This window comes from Falco punctatus (genome assembly GCF_963210335.1).
Source record: "Falco punctatus genome assembly, chromosome: 10".
NCBI lineage: Eukaryota > Metazoa > Chordata > Aves > Falconiformes > Falconidae > Falco > Falco punctatus.
The window spans coordinates 19,797,435-19,815,560 of record NC_137590.1 but is presented as its reverse complement, the minus strand read 5'-3'; positions in this window follow the sequence as shown (position 1 = coordinate 19,815,560).

Genomic DNA, 18,126 nt, shown 5'->3' with positions numbered 1-18,126 from the left:
GTTCTGTTCAAGTAAAATCAAATATTCCTTTGGCAGGTTGTTGCAATGCAACTTTCAGTTAGGTGTAAAGGAGAATTGCTCAACACTTTCCTATTACTGATTTATTTCAGGTGCACATCTGTAACAATGGAATTAGCAATGAATTTGAAACAAGCTCTGGAAATTACAGCTTCTTTAGGAGTACCTCTCCTTCTCATGGACCCTTCCTCTTTCGTCCTAGGTGATTTTGCCTTTTCCAGAATGTTTGAACCTGAGTGGTCAAAAACCATGAGCAGATTCCAGAATCTCAGTGGATGTTTGTTAGAGCAGGCTGTGCCAGCAGATGAGTGAGGGTATGGCATTGCTAAATGTTCTCCAGGGCAAAATGAGTGAGGCAAGTTTGGAGCAGATAGTTACTGCTTTAAGTATCTTGGGAAGAGTGAGCCCTAAATTCTTTTCTTGAACCCAGCTAGCTCACTGCCTGGGGAAATCCACTGATGAAAATAGTCCGCTAAGCAGCGTGCTGATATCCATGACTTTAGCATCCATTAAACCAAGTTGATTTGCGAAGTTATGTTATATACCTGTTACTCATCTTGGAGGAAAAGTTCTCCATTTGGGTATCTGATACACAAATTCTCAGACAGGCAAATGACTCTCCATTTTCTCACAAAATTATATAAAAGCAAGAGTCTTTCCTCACCTAATACCGCAGGAGGAGGTGGTTGGGAGTCTATGAAGGTTCTCTTAAGCCTGAAAACCCACATTTCATGTGTTAGTGCCCAAGTTTTTTTTAGTTGGGGCTCCATTATTTTTTCTTTTAAAAGCATTTCATTTTCATCTGCAGGTTAAATGTGAATTGTGTGAGAAGGAATGTGAAGGAGTGCCTGCTTTCATACTAAGTTATGGGCATGAGTTCATGATACTAAGGAAGTTACTATATTGATCAGCACTGCAAGCAGATGTGTGCTAGAGATGAACATACCTGTTTGATTTACCTTATCCTGTGGGATATTTTTAACAAATATTTATTTACAAATCCTGTGGGATGTGGGGCTTCAAACCAGTACCACAGATCCAGTGTTATGTTGCATGTTCTTATCTCTTGCTGATAGTAGATTATATGAAGATATGCAATGCATGGTAAAACTTACCTTTCTTCCCAGGCAATATTGCAGAACTGAATCTGAACTGATAATTTGGGCTCACAATTGTATGATCATAATGCAGGTCATGACATGGAGAGCTGGGCTTGAGCATAGCCTTGACTCAGCTGATAATGAGGATGCAGTTGCATAAGACCATTTTGGAGATAAATGGGAAAAGAACTAAGTCTCTGTTCTGATGATTGTAAATGAAATGAAGGCAATTTTGCCAGATTTGTGGTTTGTCTGTCAGCAATTGGTAAATTCTTACTTAGCTCTTGAACCTAGCCTAAGAGCTAAAGACCTTTACAATTTGTGCTGTACCATCTCACAAATAGCTGTTTAAGGTATCTGCAAAGCATCTGTCACATTCCCTTTCTCTTCTGTCCCGTTAAGAAAGGATTCATTTAATTTTCCTGTGAAAACTTTTCCCACATGAGAAGTTCTGAAATCCTCTTCTAGTTCAGGATGGCTTCAGTTGCGGGGATGGATCATTTAGACTGAATAAGTTTCCTGAAAAAGCCCTGTGTTTGCAAGAGGTTGTAAAAGGCTGCATAATTATGTAGTCTAGGGAAGCTAATCAAAGCTAAACAACAAGGCAGTGTAGAAATAACAAGTGAAGTAGGTTGATAGCTGGATTGCTGGTAACGGTAACACTTTCACAGCCTGGATTGCTGTGTAGAGCCTGTATAATTTACTTGTGTGATAAAAGCTTGAACTTTGTCATGGTGGGGTTCCACCCAAAGTCAAACTTCAACCTCAGTGCTGGAAATCGCACTTCATTGCAGGCTGAGAGTAAACAGGCCCTCAGGACCTGTGCTGAAATTTATTTTCAGGTCATTAAAGCTTGATAAACTGATAGTTTGATAATACCTTTTTAATTAAAAAAATAAATTTTTTTTGCTTTCTGCTTACCAGAGCAAAGAAGCTGGATCAAGGAGGTCTAGTGCTGTTATATAATTAATCTTGAAATTTTTCAGCCCAGAAGTTGCAGCCAGACTTATTTCATTAAATGACAATATGCTGTTCTTTGCCTTGAAAGAAAATATTAGACACTGGTTACTTTGCAGTTTTTTTCAGAAACTGCAGAAATGTCCACCTTGATCTTAATCAATCTCATTCAAATCATTACAAGATTATAAAAGCCATTTTGCTTGGTTGTTGTAACTGAAGTTGGATCCAATGATTTGAATCAAATGCTGTAAAGCTATAATGGAACAAGTCAGAAGAAAAACTTCCTTTCCTGTTTCATAGCATGTGATAAACCACAAAAATATTTTATGTAGATTTGCTGTGTCTTTAACTTCAGTGTTTGTTCTTCATTCATTCCTCTCAGATTTCACCCTTTTAAAACTTTAACCAATATTGGGAACTTTGTTACTTTTTAACTGAGGTGTCTTTTTTTTTTTTTTTTTTTTTTGGGGGGGGGCGCGTTGTGCAGTAACACCTTGTCTTGCAGTGATTGTTGATTTAGCATTGACAGCAACAGTATTGACACACAGGTGGATACACTCTTCTACAAACAAGTAATTGGGGAAGAATCATCTCTTTCCTGTTTCTGCACTTAAGTCTCAAGAATTTGCCTTTGACTTTGTGCACATATGTGTAAGAATTATTGAGGAATGAGGATGATGGGAGATCATTTGCAGACTAAGTTGCAGTTGTGCAATACTCCCCAAACAGAATGAAAATACAAAATGCCTACAGGCAGCCTTCCCTGGGATGGCAGCTGGGCAAGCTCTAAGTCTGGCTCATTCACAGATGCTGCTGGGATTGCCACTGGAAATGTGTGAAGAAGCAGGTAACTGAGTTCTTGTGGAAGTTCATCTCTCTTTTTCTATACTTGGACTGTGAAAAGGTGAGGTTGTCTGGGAGATGGAGACTGCTGGGAGACCTGAACCCAAACACCCATCTCACTTCCCCTTCACCTTGCTTTATTCAGTCCGCTGCAGTTACTTCACTCTCATTGATCATGTTCAGCCTTCTTTTTGGTTCCTCCTCACTTCTAGAAAAACAACTCAATTAAACATGTTATTTCTTCACATTAGTATTGTCTTAATATAATAGATCAAAGGAAAATAGAGTAAATTGCCTGTTTGATCAGACGTGATAGTTTGTTGACTGCTTTAGTGAACATCTGCCCAAATGGTGCAGGGCTCACCACCTGCCTGAGCTGAGGTCTGTGCGACCTGTTCCCAACCAGCTCTGCTCAAGCAGCAGGTGACTGGACCCTGGCAAATAAGCTGGCCAAACCAGTGCTGCTTTAAATTACACAATACTTGCTCTGCCTGAAGGTGTAATCTTTAACAAAAGTCTAACATATTTTGCCTCACATTTTTTCCACTAATCTTTCTGTTAAACCCAGTTAAATCAGGCAGTAAGACTGGTGTTACATTTTGTGTCGCTTGAGATGAGGGGGGAAATGAAAACTGGCACGTACGAAGGAGCTGAAAGCGCATAGCTCTGCCTAATCATAGTTTTTGTATTGTCTATGGGGTCTTGATAATACTCTTGCCTTTGTGGAGGGAAGTTGGAAAAGCGAGAACAAAGAAATCTCATTTTCCCTGCTTTACTTATTGCATATGTGCAGTGTCCAACATGCTTTGGACATTTGCTACTTTTCCTAAATGTTGCTCTTTGTTTAAATTTAAAACAAGTAAGTCACAAGCTTTTATTAGTGAAGTTATGCATCTGATAGGCATATGTGTACAAGTTTGTGAAGACTGCAGGATGAGGAATAGTTTCGTTACTTCCATGAAATGAAGTGTGATTATATAAAAAATTTGGCTGAGACCTGTCAACATTTTAATACATACAGCTTTTTGTTAAAAGATTAAGATTTTATTATTATTTACATTTAGCTTTATAATGCAAAGACAATGAGTGTGCTTAGTTCATTAACTTAACTTAATATCTAGCTATTAAAATTACGTGCTGTGTATAAAACTGATTTTTTTCATGCATGCTGATATTTCTTAAACTCTCTCTAGAGAAGGGTATATTTTATCAGAAAAAATACTTAATTTTAAATTCAAGCTTTCAAAATTATTTTCAGTGGAAACTGTCTGTCCTGGACCTCTGACTTCAAGATTTGACCATTGGAAAAGAACAGAATTTGCATTTCAGAGTTACAGGAATGAAGGCTGTATTTTAGAGTAAGTCAGTTAATATTTTGTATAATTTCCATCTTTCTTCACATATAGAGAAGATGCTGTCATAGTGATGCTAATTTTACTTCCACTCTGTTTTCATGCACCGTAACTTCTTTACATAAGAGTAATTATTTTTGTGGGTTTATGTTGGGTTGTGTAGTTAGTATGTATGTGTTTTCTTCTTTGGCCTTCTCAGTGATATCTTCTTTGTAAAATCTCACCAAGCTATTAAATATTCTCCTGAGATAATACAGGCAGCCTTTCATCTAAACCTATACTACCTACCATACTGATAAGATTGGCTGAAGATACCTGGGGAAAATTTAGCAACTTCTCCTGTTTGCTCTGGCGTTGATCCATATTGCTTAGGCTTTATTCCATATTAATCCACAGCCTTTCATCTCAGTCTTGCTTAACCTTCAGGCATACCTTGCCTCATTTGCACACTCTTGGGTCCTCAGCTAATGAAAACATTTGCAGAGCGCTTTTTTTTTTTTTTAAATTGCATTTTGATTTACAGGGGTCCTGACTGCAAATTGCACTAGAAGCCTAATGATGCTGAAGTCCCAAAAATTAAATACTGGTCTTCAAAATTGGGCCTCTCATCTACCCAAGGAAATTATTTTCAGAGACTACTGAAGGTAATTTTTAAAGGCTTTTTAAAATAGTGGAAATGTGTTTGTGAATAACTGATAGTGTTTTGAGTCCTGCTTTGCTCCTTACTTCTCCCACAGAGTTTTCAGGAATTGCTTCTTATAATCCTATGGTTCAGGAATTACACTTTCTGCTGTTAACATCTAAACATAATTGCACATTTTCCAAGGCAGAAAACTGTTTAATAACAAATCTTTTGCATATTCTGGCTGACTATACCGGGTTAAAGGTTTTTAAGTAAAAGTCAGTACTGAGCATGACACACATCATTCAGGTAATCATTGCACAAACAACACAAAGTCTGCTTGTTATCTAATCAGAAGATTTCTTGTATCTTTATTTTTACCAGTCAAGATCTCTGTCTATTAACCTAATCATTTTCATTATTGTAAGAAACTGGTCTTAAATGCTGATACTCAAAATTAATTTTTTTGTTCCCAAAGTCCGCTTTCCAAAAGTTAGTATTTTATTTCAGGGTCTGAGTATGTACTCACAATGGTACTTGCTTGAGACAAAGAGCACACTCCCTTACTAATTAACAGAAAGATATTGCCTCCTCTCAAGGGTGATTCGAAGTACCTATATCAGCCTCTTTCCCTGCCTCGCCTTCTGCCTAGCAGAGCCAAAATCTAAGTCCACTCAGGTAATTCAGTTTACTCTTGAACTCTCAAAACTGCCTTAGTAAGCTTGAGCTTAACAAGCCTGGCCTTAAGTTTTGACAGACAAAAGTCTATATGTCTTACTTAAAACCTTGAGTCTGGATCCTGTATCTTGTTCCCTTACAGTATGCAGCCAGCAATTGAGTCCAAACAGCTGGCATGCAACCTTGTGTGATGCTGATTTAAAAAGTAGCCAGGATGTACTCTGGAGCAGGAGCAACCTTGCATCATGATGAGTTCACATGGCTGTTGTTCCTACAAGCCAAACTTGCATAAGCAACTCTGCCCTCTTCCCTGCTTTCTTGTCCTACCTTCCTCACCACATCTTATTTGTAATCCAAACTCTTAGGCTCATTTCAGAGCTGTAAACCTCACCGGGAAGCAAGAAAGCTTACAGCCCCTCAAAGCTTCCTAGGATGTTTAGAATCTTGATGTGACTTTCTATAACTACACAGCATGAATGAGCTCCAAAAGCTGTAATATAAACTCCCCCCTAGGTAGCAAGGCATAGGAAGTAAAAAGAAAAATGCATTTTAATTCATTTAGTCAAAAAACCTTCAAATCTGTCTGAATGGGCTATGGTTAGGTTTTGTTAGAGATGTTAGTGAGGGACTATGAGGGTTGGGGTAAGGGCTGCTAGGGTTAGGCTGAGGCTTAGGGTTAGTGTTAGGGACTATTAGGGTTTGGGTTGGGGTTAAGGTTAAGGTCAACGAGGTTAGAGTTATGCTTAGTGCTACAGCCTATTAATGTTAGGGACGTCAGAGTTAGGGTTAAGGTAAGGGTCAGGGCCTATTGGTGTTCGGGTTAGGGCCTGTTAATATTAGGGTTAGGATCATTAAGAGTTAGCTTTAGGGTTAGTGTTATGGTTAGGGCATATTACAGTTTGAGTTACCTTTTAGGGTTTGGGACTATTAGAGTTAGGGTTAGGTTAACATTAGAGTTAGGGCCTTTTTGGTTTAGGTTGAGGGTTGGGGCCATTAGGGGTTTGGGTTTAGGCTTATTAGGTTTTGGGTTAGGGTTATTGCTTGTCTCAGTCCATTTGGATCTCTCAAAGTTACAGGGTGACATGCTCTGTGATTTAAAATTAATTTCACGAGCTCTTTAAGAAATATGAAAGGAGGGGTTGCTTAGACTAGTCTATCATGTGAATTCACTTACTCACCATTCAGGTCTTAAGATTTCATAACATATAACCCATAACTCTTAATTCATGCACCTATAAGCAAAAAACAAACAAAAAAAAGCCCCAAAAAAGTTCCCTAGCCAACAGTGAGAGTGTTTATCCTCTCTCTTGCAGCACAGTCCAGGTGTTATCTGTATCACACCGGGAAGCACAAAAGCCTGAGCAATCCAGCTGCTGTTGGATCTACTTTAAAAGTTTTCTCAGTAGGCTGATATTTTACACTTGGCCACTCCTGTGTGGAGCCCTAGTCCCAGTGGGTGTCTGTTTTGTGCTGGGCTCTGGCTAACCTGATGCCTCATGCTAAGTCTGAAACCCTACCGTAAACTTAGCTGTTTATTCTAATCCTTATCTCAACACTAACCCTAGAGCTGACTGCCCTGCAGTGATCTACGAGGGCCCTCTGGTGTGCACCATGGCTTTGTGAGTGCCTTTTGGTGTGTTCAGGCATCACCCGGAGCTGTCTGAGGGGCAGGACGGGCATGCCTATACATTTCTGTGCTGTCTAGCGTGGGTGAAGAATACCTTCGGATGCACTGCGAGTGCCTTTAGTGGATGCAGGCATCTCACAGTGCCCGTCCCTCATGCTAACCTCAACAATAATGTGAACCCTGACCTTGACAAGTCAAATGCTTGTCCTGAAGCAAATGGATCCTCCACCCTGATCCTGAAGCCTTACCCTAACCTTAACCCTTACTCTAATGATCTAATCTAAACCTAACCCTATCCAGTAGTTTACAAGCTTGTGTATGTATTGGATCTACTTTTCTACTATGAACCTATGACACTAATCAACAGTATGATATGTATTTTTTATTCATGTAACTATATTAGGCATTAGCTTATTTGTTCTATACTTTTTTGTAGAACCCCATCATTCTCTAAGCAAGTGACGTTATCTGCTGTGACTTCACCTGCGGCTAGCATCTGGTCGAGGAGCAGTGCAAACGCCATGGACTGAGGCAAGACTGAGGAGCTGAGAAGCATACCCTGCCAAAAGAGTTTTGCTCAGCAGCACCTGCAAGCCTCAAGTTCCAGGTGAGTACAGCTCACTCTGAGGGCAATGAAGAAACAAACCTGTTCCCCACCATCAAGTTGATTGAATGTTTAAGTGCAGAAGTCCTGAACTTGCTTCTACTGATTATAACAGTGATTTAGTGATTATAATGGGTTTATGATTGATATGAATTGTGTGGAGGAAAATAATGGCTCAACATCATATTGCGTTTGCAAAGCTTCAGAACTCGGGCTTGCTTAGTCTGATCTTTTCCTGGCCTGTCTGCAACTTTGTTTTGTTTTAGTTGCAACAGCGACTTTTCTATTCGACCAAATATTTATGGCCAATTTATTTTACTTTTGGTTTATCTTTCTGTAGGATGATGATAGTCTTATAATAGATAGCAGTACCATGCAGTTACTCTATGTAGAATGAGATATAGCTGTCCACATAAGGAAATACAGACCTGCTATAATAGTAGCAACTGAGAAATGAAGACAAAGGATGTGGCATGAAAGAGTACAGGTATGAAGTACTTAAGAGCACTTTAGGGCACAGACTTGACAGTGGAGACCTCATGATTATAAATAATTCGGCCAGACCAGCATAGGGAGTGTACACATGGCTTAGCCCAGCACAAAGTACAAAAAACCCAAAAAAAACTAATAAAGAAACTTTGAAGAGAGCAGCAGGCTTGAGCTGGTTTCAACACATGTATTTCTTCCTGACAGCTGGGGATGCCTGGCATTGTGACAATGAGGATGCTCCAGAGAACAGTAATGAGAAACACATTTGTTGTTACTCAGCTGAATATTGCAATTGCTGTACTCCTAGGTGTGATATGTAGTTTATTATGATTTAAGTGCATTGCTGGAACATGGTGTTAATTCAAAATCCTGTGCAATTTCAAATGAATTCAAATAAGCAAATGTTTTATTAAGCATTAAACCTTCCACATAAGGAGTACCTAAAAATAAATAAAATAGTCAGAGGACTCTGAAATGAAGTTAAGTGTGTGCAGCTGCACCAGTCCATGATCTGACTTGAACACATACTCAAGTTCAGAAATGGTCTTGGCCATATTTACTTAGATGCAGCAAAGAGTTTCTCCCTGTTCTAACCATTCATCTCCTACTTGCCCTACCCACTCTTAACATATCTGAAACAAAACACCAGGAAAGACCAGAAGTAAAATTCACGTAACTTCATATCTATTGGAATCATGTCCTTCAGTTCTCATCCATTTTCTTCTGCCATGGAGTCCCTTGTGGTCCCTGCTTCTCAGCTTGCTGGAAATGCAAAGGTGTGGCAGGCTGTGAATGATATCATCAAGCCTTGTCGTCTTATTTGTGTAGGTAGGCATCAAGCCAGAGCTCTCCTGAATTCTTCAGAGAGCTGAGAGAGAGAAAGAGAGAGCACAGGAGGTCACATTATGCAGGATTGTTTAGAGGAGTGTTGGTGGGGACAATGGAAATGAGGGTTTCACTGTCTTGATTTGTAAGAGAAGAACAGGCTAACCCTTGTTCTCAGGATTCCAGTCTCTCCTACATCCTTCTGCAATTTTTTAACAGTGTGGTGTTACTTACCACACAATGTCTGCCAAAGCTGTGAGCAACAGCTTACATTGGTACTCAATGCCATGTTCGGCACACAAGGACTTCACCAGAGGAGCCACCTTCCAGTAGTTGTGTCTTGGCATTGAGGGGAATAGGCTGTGAAAAGGAGACAGACAAATTCTTTTCCAGTGCTTTGTAAGAAATAGTACCTTTCCCATGTTTGTGTTCATTATTACTTCCCAGAGATCCCCTAGCTCATGCTGAGTAGGGTCTGTAGCTGCTCCTGGTTCTTCTTTCCCCTTCATGTGCTTTTAGCACAAGTAACTCATAAGACTTCCCTGCTTTACCCCTCTGTTATTTTCCACAGTTCTCTCTAGCATCTCTGAAGCAACACTTCTCCAAATGAAGCGATGCCATGAACTGGAAGAAACTACTTTCCTCTTCCCCTTTCTCCAGAAGTAACCATGTCCATAGCCCAGAAAAAGAGATGAGCCCGTATTTCAGTTGCATCTCTCAGAGTAATAGCATAAGTAGTCAGTATAGGTAGGCTTAAACTACTGTGTCAGACTATAAACAGGGTGCCTTAGCATGTACATTTTCATTAATGCTTACAAGCTACTGCTTTGGTTAGACCCTGTTGCTGTCTGTAAGGTTTCATAGATCCTGCCCATATTCAATTTTCACTAGTCATTTCCACCTCCCTGTGAGTCCAGTGAAGCTTTATGAATTACATTATGATTCTCTTCAGAGTTTTCAGTCTTTTTAAAGGCAAATTCCTTGGTGCCCCACAACTACTTGTAGAATTTGGAATACTCCAGTAGTGTGAAATTGCTCAGCAAGAGTAGGACACAACTTCCATCTCTGCATAAGCAGAAGAATGGCGCAATAAGCGAGGAGGTGGGGTTGTTTAGGAAATAGAGCTGGGACCTAGCTTTGATTTCAGATTGCCCATGAATGTGTCATTGCTGTTGTCCTTTACTGTTACCAGAACAGAATCCTGTTATCCTATTAACCTCCACTTCCCAGTTACCAGAGGAGTTGCTTGTCTTGTGGTTGGAATTTGTACCTGTATGGCCACAATTCTTAAGAATGGAAAATATTTTACCTGAGTAGACACCCAGTCCAAATTGTTGTCATAGTAAATATCCATGGGGATATGGTTCATCTGTGAAACCCAGACAAACCAGCTGCTCTCCAGCATCCTGTGCAATCAGGCAAAAGGCCAGAATTCAGTAACAGGTGACAAGCTCAGTGACAAGCCATTGACATAACAGCATAGACAGACTTACAGACACATGGCTGAACACCAGCCTTGCTAATTCACACCTGGAAGAACTTCCAAAACCTGGAAGTTTCATACTTCCTTATGAAATTCATTATTATTTAATATGTTTTGTTATAAAACTGACATAGCCTGGTGTTCATCTTGTTTTATGTGTAGCCAAGGTCCAAACTGATTAGAATCAGTAAAACAATCCAAGTGCAGAACATATTGCCCATTCAGGCCAATGCTGCTGGGTAATGCTGGGCATCTGTAAGCCCAGGCTAAGCTGTTAAATCTTCTTTTTCTAATCAAGTAGTAGACCCAACATCCAAAGTACTGAATATTAGCTAAATATTTCTCAGTTTGGTCAGCACTCAGTGAAGCGTCTTTGCTGCCAGAGCCAATGAGGCAACATAAATCTTGAACTGGCAATTGAGCAGAACAGTCTTAGTTTAATTTTACGGAATTAAAAAACTAAGCAAAAAATGAGATGATAAAGGAGAAAATGGAAAGATAAGCAAAGGCAGAGAAAGGCAGGCAGGCAGAAAGAATACATGGAGGAAGGTGGAAGAACCATCTAAAAAGATATCACCTGAACATAAAGTAATATGCTAGAAGACTCTTGATTTCTAATAGTGATACATAAATAAAAAAGAATCTGATATAGAAGGTCAGCATCCAGGCCAAGTCCTATCAAAACCAGAGACAACAAGAAAAGAAAATCATAAGTTAAACGTGCTTAACTCTTTTTCTAAGCTTCATAATATATATACAAGAAAACAATCTACATTCAGCTTTTACAGGGTTTTGCTGAATTGAATCATCTGGAACAATCCAAGTTAACATAAGCTAATAATACTTTTCACGGCTTGCTATAACAGATGAGTCTGATCACTCATTGCCTAGTAAGTAGATTGGTATATTAGCAAGAGACTGTGTATTCAGAAACAAGAGCTGAAGACTTGTATCAAATCATTGCCCAGGACTCCACAGTGAACTAAATGCTGGACCAACGCTCTCATTTTGGCTGGAAGTTGCTCTTCTTCCTGTATGTGTAACACAGGCCAGAGAAGGAAGAATGAAGCATTAATTCTGGCTGCCTGGTATAGGAAATTATGCCAAGTGTATGCATGCTGGTAACAAAGCAAGGACAGCGGTTCCTATAAATCCCCATCCTCCCATTCCTGACCACAGTGGACCTTCCAGTTTGCTTCCCAAACCAAAGGAGGCAGTATGCTCCGTGGTTCTGCAAACAAGGCAAAGCAGTACAAGCCAAACAGTCTGTTGCTTGTTTTCAGGCCTTTATCATGGAGCTGAGGAACATGATGGGTTTGGCAGAAAGCATGCAGAGCCACTGAAAACACTGCACCAAACACTGTCATATTAGGCTTAACTGAACAGCACGCAGTGTCACACAGCAGGGACTGAGCTCTGGACAGAAGCTGGCTGCACATTCAGAAGAAAGGTAGAAGGCCCACACCTGACCCCTTCTTGGTTGCACAAGTCACATACTTACCGCCCAGTACAGTTTTGTGTATGCAATATAAAATGTGTGGTAGTGGAAGTAGGTGGGAAACAGGAGTGGAGGAAGAGCTGTAAGGGAGAATTCATTATCACTGGTAACGTCACGGACTGAATGACAGATAATCTAATTGGAAGCAAAGAATTCCTGAACAGCTACTCAATATGGAGAATGTTCTGAGAAGTTTTAGGACTGCAGAATTTTCTAGATGACAATCGGTGTGCATCAGCGCAAACAGTAAGCAATCTGGGAGCCTGCTGACCTCAAGAGGTAAAACAACGGTAAGACAGAAAGATTGGTTCAGGACAGCCCTGTACTGCTGTCACCTGTCAACACAGGTAGTATTATTGCCTTCCGCTTCCTCATGGACAGATATGGCCATGAGTGGCTTCTTTTAGAAAAGAGTCAAACCAAAAAAAGGGGTGTGTAGAAACCTGAAAAATAAGGCAGAAAATTAATAATCATTTTCAGTATCACAGGTAACCACTTTGCGAGAGAGCCACTGACTGGTACTGGTTAGGATGTTGTATTAGTGCTTCTACACATTTCTAGGTCTGTCCATAAGCTGATAGCGCTTAGAAACCTAAGATTTCATTTTAGGCTTTTAACTGAGGAACAACCACAGAGAAGTTTGTTCTCAAGCCACAGCCCCAAAGCTTATCAGGTTCCCCACTCAATTGTTCAAATCAGGGGAACAACAGGAGTACAAAATCCCTTGCCTACTAGGGATTTTGGATTGCAAGAACTCAAACTCAACCTTCATCTTCCAAATGAACATCTTAACACTTCAAAAACTTACTTACACTTCAAAAACAAACCAAAAAGAAACCACTAAAAACCAGACTGTTACTTAAATTTGAATACTATGGGAAGATGTGGTATGGTGTAACTCAGAGCCACTGTGGAGGACATGGAAGATCTAGGATAGAATCACCTTCCTGAACTCGGCATCTTGGAGTTGCCTATCTGAGATACACGCATCTGAACTAGCCCTGCTAGTTCTGTCTAGTCACTCAAGAGAACGGGCACTGCTGGGGTGCAGTTCCTGCCACCTTCAGAGGTCAAGGGGAAAAAACATAGGTCAAATGAATCACACCTTGAAAGTGCCCATTTCTGCTGGGTGTTTGGGTTTCAGATTCATACTGCTGCCTTCAGGCAAGCATCCCAAGCAGCAGGCTTCAGACTACTCTGGAGAGATGCAAGAGGTAATACCTCCTTGTCCCATGTTGAAATTGTGCTGCATTGCAAAAGGAATAAAGCTTCACTAAGATGGAAAGAAGAGGGCAGGAGTGAGCCTAGAGATCAGGGCGCTGGCAGTGGAGACATTCTGAGGTTTTCCTCTTGTTGATGCACTTTAATAGCCATACGTTATACAGCTCACATAAACAGTCCGTGGAGCCCTCATCTCACTCTCCCAAGTAAATTCCTGAGTGAGTTAAGTCTTTCTCCTTTTCTCTGTCCAAATAGAGGTAGACTTATTTTTGCAAAGCAGTTCAGTTCTAAGCTGACCTGGGATAAGCATACCCCACTATTCTTTCTACCCTGGAACAAACTTAAGCCATTTGGTTAGAAATTTTCAAGCTGAATTAATATTCTTTGAGTCAAGAAGGGTATAGAAACCTGATTTCACATAGGATAATATGATTCAGTATGGAAAGGACCTCAGGATCTCAGAGCAGCATCAGCTATGAGGTCAGACCAGCATACTCAGGATTTTATCCAGCCAGGTCTTCAACTCATCCAAAAATTAGATGCAAACTGATTATTATGATCTTTGATTATTATGTTCTTTGATGCAGGCGCCTTAGTTCTGCTCAAGTCCAAAAGGTCAAAAGTAAGATCTACAAGCCCCATTAGTACCCCTCGTGGTATTGCAGGAGAATGGGATACTCACTGATGAAGAAGTATTTGTGTTGGTGATTGTATGGCATGGTTTTTTTCTTTTTGATCCCAAGCTGTGGAAAGAAACAGCAGAAAAAATGCTGAGTGGAAACTATGCAATCTGCACAAGAAACTTGCTGGTTTCCATTCTTTCTTTTCCAGAGGCACTTTTCTTGCACAGTTCCCACAACCCTCATTCCTACTGTCCCCCTCTTGTGTGCTGTCCTATTAGTTTACATACAGAATATGCCTTTTCTATAAACCCTCATTGCATTAGTGTAAGGCTTTAATGCCTTACAGCTTTGTAAAGTCCTTCAGACATAAACCATTAAGCAAGCATGAAATTTTTCTCCAGTAGGGGAAAATAAATAAGTGATTACTGGAAAGTAGTTCTGGATATGTTTATGACAAGCCAGAAGAGAGGTAACAGCCCATAAGAAAAAACTATGTTGGGATATGGTAGGAAGGAAATTACTGTCACAGATCCCCTCATTCTGGGTTGGAATGGAATGATGCAGTAATAACTATAGCAGAACATTTCCTCCATTAAAAGATGGTGTGATCTATAAGTTATAATAAAAATAGTTTTGATGGTGAATAGATATGAATTTTAGCTGGTGAATTTCTTCGGCTTTGTGTTCTTACCACATTTATAATTAATTTTGTGAAATTAGATATTTCAAGGTTAAGTTATAATACTGGTTAAAAAGTCATGGCTTTTTTCTCTTCTTCTTTTCCTCCCCGCCTGCCCCTTCTTCCCTATGTCTTTGCCTGATAAGGTACGCAGAGCAGAGGAACAAGCAGCAGTCATCACAGCACGATGTCTGTACTCCCAATCCCTAAAACTATGTCTTTGGTGCTTCTTCCATCATCTTCTTGGCAGGTAGCGTAGGGCTCAGATGGAAGTTGTGCCTAGTGGAGGTTGTACTGTATGTGCATGAACATAGTGTGCCATCTTGTGGTAGGACTTTTGAACGAAATTATTCCTTTTCTGCCACCAGTTCCAATAATCAATATAGGTCTTCACTTTACTCTTCCCAAGATGAAAAGGGGAGGGTTAAATGCCTGTATGAAAAATAGGACCTACAGCCGAGTCAGCCTCAGGCTGGAGAGCACTGAGTAAGGAGGATGGAAGAAGAAATGAGCGCAGTGCAGGTGCGAGACCAACCCACCTTTGTCTTTGCCAGCTCTGCAGACGCCTCCCAAGCCTGATTCCTGTCTGCATGCAACCCAACCCACAAAGTAGCTTGCCAGTCTACTTTCCCAGTCTTTTTGGGGGAAATGGAGTCTGCATGGAGCCAGGCACATGCAGGCTCTGGTGCAGGCCAGCTATGGAATTAAGAAATAGGCAAGGCATGTCCATGGATGGGTAAGAGGATTCACGAGGTTCCCACCTACATAGGAAGGTGTGGTCGTGGCACTCTGGGACAGCCAGACTGCACCGAATTGTATTTCTAGTGTCTGAGTTGCATGGGGCCACCTATCATTTTGCCCCCCTTCAGCATGTGATGTGGGACTATGCAAAGGAAAAGTCAGGGCAGGCTAGAAGGAATGGAGAAAACAAAGTCTTGGGTAGTGGGAAGCAATGAGGACCATACAGCCCAGGGAATATTTGTACTCTGAGACTTCCCATGTTTTCCATGCCTCTTTCATGAGGTTTTCTTTGACATACCAGACTGGTTACTCTGACAGTCCTTCTGTGAATGATCATCCTGTGAAAGACCTTGAGACTGCTATAACAGGCTGTCCAAAAGGGCAATGAAACTTAATTCAAGGCTGAAACACTCCATCCTGCTGTCTCTCCCTCAACAGGAGAGAGAACAGTCTGAGAGTTTACTACCAGCTGAAAAGAACTACATAATGTTTGGTTAGCTCTTTTTCAAAGCAAGGGAAAGGAGAAAAGGTGATAGCTGTGTTACTCATTGGAGCAAAACAAGGCTCTGCTGTTTATTTAGAGTTACTGTGATAAAAAAGTCACCTTCAGGAATCTTATTCTCAGTGACATCATGTGGATTAAGACTAATATTCATGTATTGTTTCTAAGCAGTAACACAAAAAATTGTGAAGAACCTGGATCCCATTCTTCCAGGGGCTATGCTGATACAGAAGAACAAGGTCTAATTTTAGAATATTTCCCTTTAATCTACCTTTGTTCTTTAGTGGGCTCGATACTGTGTTGATCTGGTGCCAGCTCCCCAGTCTGCAGCGACTCCAGGTACTTGCTTACCAGCACCTTGTCAACATGGAATGCTACAAAGGCATCCTGCAAATGTATCAGAGTAAAGGAAGAGGTAAGAAAAACAAATTCTGTGTTACTAACCTCAATCTGCTGTGCACAGCAAGACAGTGACTCTGGAGGAGCCACAACAGCAAAGATGGCTGGTTTACCTTTCTAGCTCCTCAAGCTTTTGTTGACCACTTTTTTTTTTTTTTCTTGTGTTTGTCCTGTACTCTTAAATCAGCTGGCATACAGAAGAGGTCTGACTTCCACTACTGCAATTACTACTGGTATTGCAAGCTCCATAACTCAAAAATGTATCAGTCTCCATCATATGCCTAAAGCAGAGCCTAGTTCCCATGACTTTCTTCTTTCCGTCTTCTCAACACCAGTATTAGTGATTTTTCCATCTTCCTGGACATCCAGGTGCCCAAAAGACCTGTCTTATCAGCAGACCACAATCCTCTTTGTTGTGCAATTTGTCAAAAGAAAATTGTCCTTTGAATCAGACTGCTTAAAAGAAATACATGGTTTGTCTTATTCACTGGGTAGACACCTTGACTTCCAAATTAACTAGGACAGGAAGCATTTCATCAAGAGATGAATCAGAGAACTTTGGTTTTCCTCTAGTACTTGGAAGTATTCAGAAAGAAATAAAGGCAAGGACACAATTCATAAGTACAGGCCTGGTGTTATTGATCTCTCAAAGACATGAGCATGAAAAACCAATGGTGTGATAGCCTCTAGGCAGGGATGGGATCAGGGAAGGAGATCAGGGCGTTGACAGAGCACAAAGGGGGCAGTTGGAGGCCTGAAGCACAGCTGAGACTGAGCTGAGCTGTTAATTCAGTCTGTAGGAAAGGAATTTTCCCAGAAATTCTCCAACCGTGGAAGAAATTGCTTTTGTACATCCATGCCTTCAACTTAACTGATCTGCTCGCATGCCTGCTTTTCCACCATCTTTCATCTGATTTAATTTATTCATCCTAAACAGGCCAGAACCAGTGCCTTACTGCATTCCAGCCCCAGAGTGACTCTGTGCAAATACTTATTAAGAATAGTTGTGTGACAAAATGAAGTTGTTTAGCTAATCTCTTTGAGCAAACTGCTACAGGATTTCTGTCCTCTGCCCCAAAATAACACAGATTTGGGCAACTGTGTGACTAACACTGAGGCCTATCTGTAACATACAGTGGGTTTAAATACTGTGCACGTAATCACCATCACTGATGAATCTGAAAAATCAGCAAGCAGTTTCTCTGCAAAATAATCTGCTCCCAGTACCTGGTTATTTCATGATGTTGCAACACCAGATGTTTTTACAGTCTCCAAAATTCAACCAGATTTTGCCAAATTCAGCCAAAAATTCCAATCTAAGGACTGTTACTCCTCTTTTTCTAACTCACTTTGCTCCTTAACTCTGCTTTTCTATCTTTTTTGAGAAAACACCACAACAAAAAGCAGCAATAAAAGGACTCCACGGTTTTGTGCAGTGTCACCCTTACTAATACTGTGGCATTAATTGTACTCGTTTTTCCATTCCTCAGGTTTCTCTTCTTACCAAGAGCCTTCTGTGTTTTTCATCCTTTCCTAAGTTACTATCTTTCAGGGCTATATGCTCTTGGTAAAATCTTCCAGTCAAACTAAGATAATTTCTTAATTTTTCTTAAAATATACATCCAAAAGACTAAGCAACTGACCTATTGCAAAATGTACAGACCTCACTAAAGCATTACAGATTTTCTTAATGAATGCTTCTTTCACTTCTTTTTGTCTGCCTCCCAGATTAACCAAAGAGCCTGCGACACTGTGAATTCAGCATGAAACTGCTCTTAGTAATGAAGAGTTCCTTACTTCACCCACAATGTCCTGGATGTATTCCCAAAGCAACTCGGTGTGGATATAATCAAGTTTGCTCC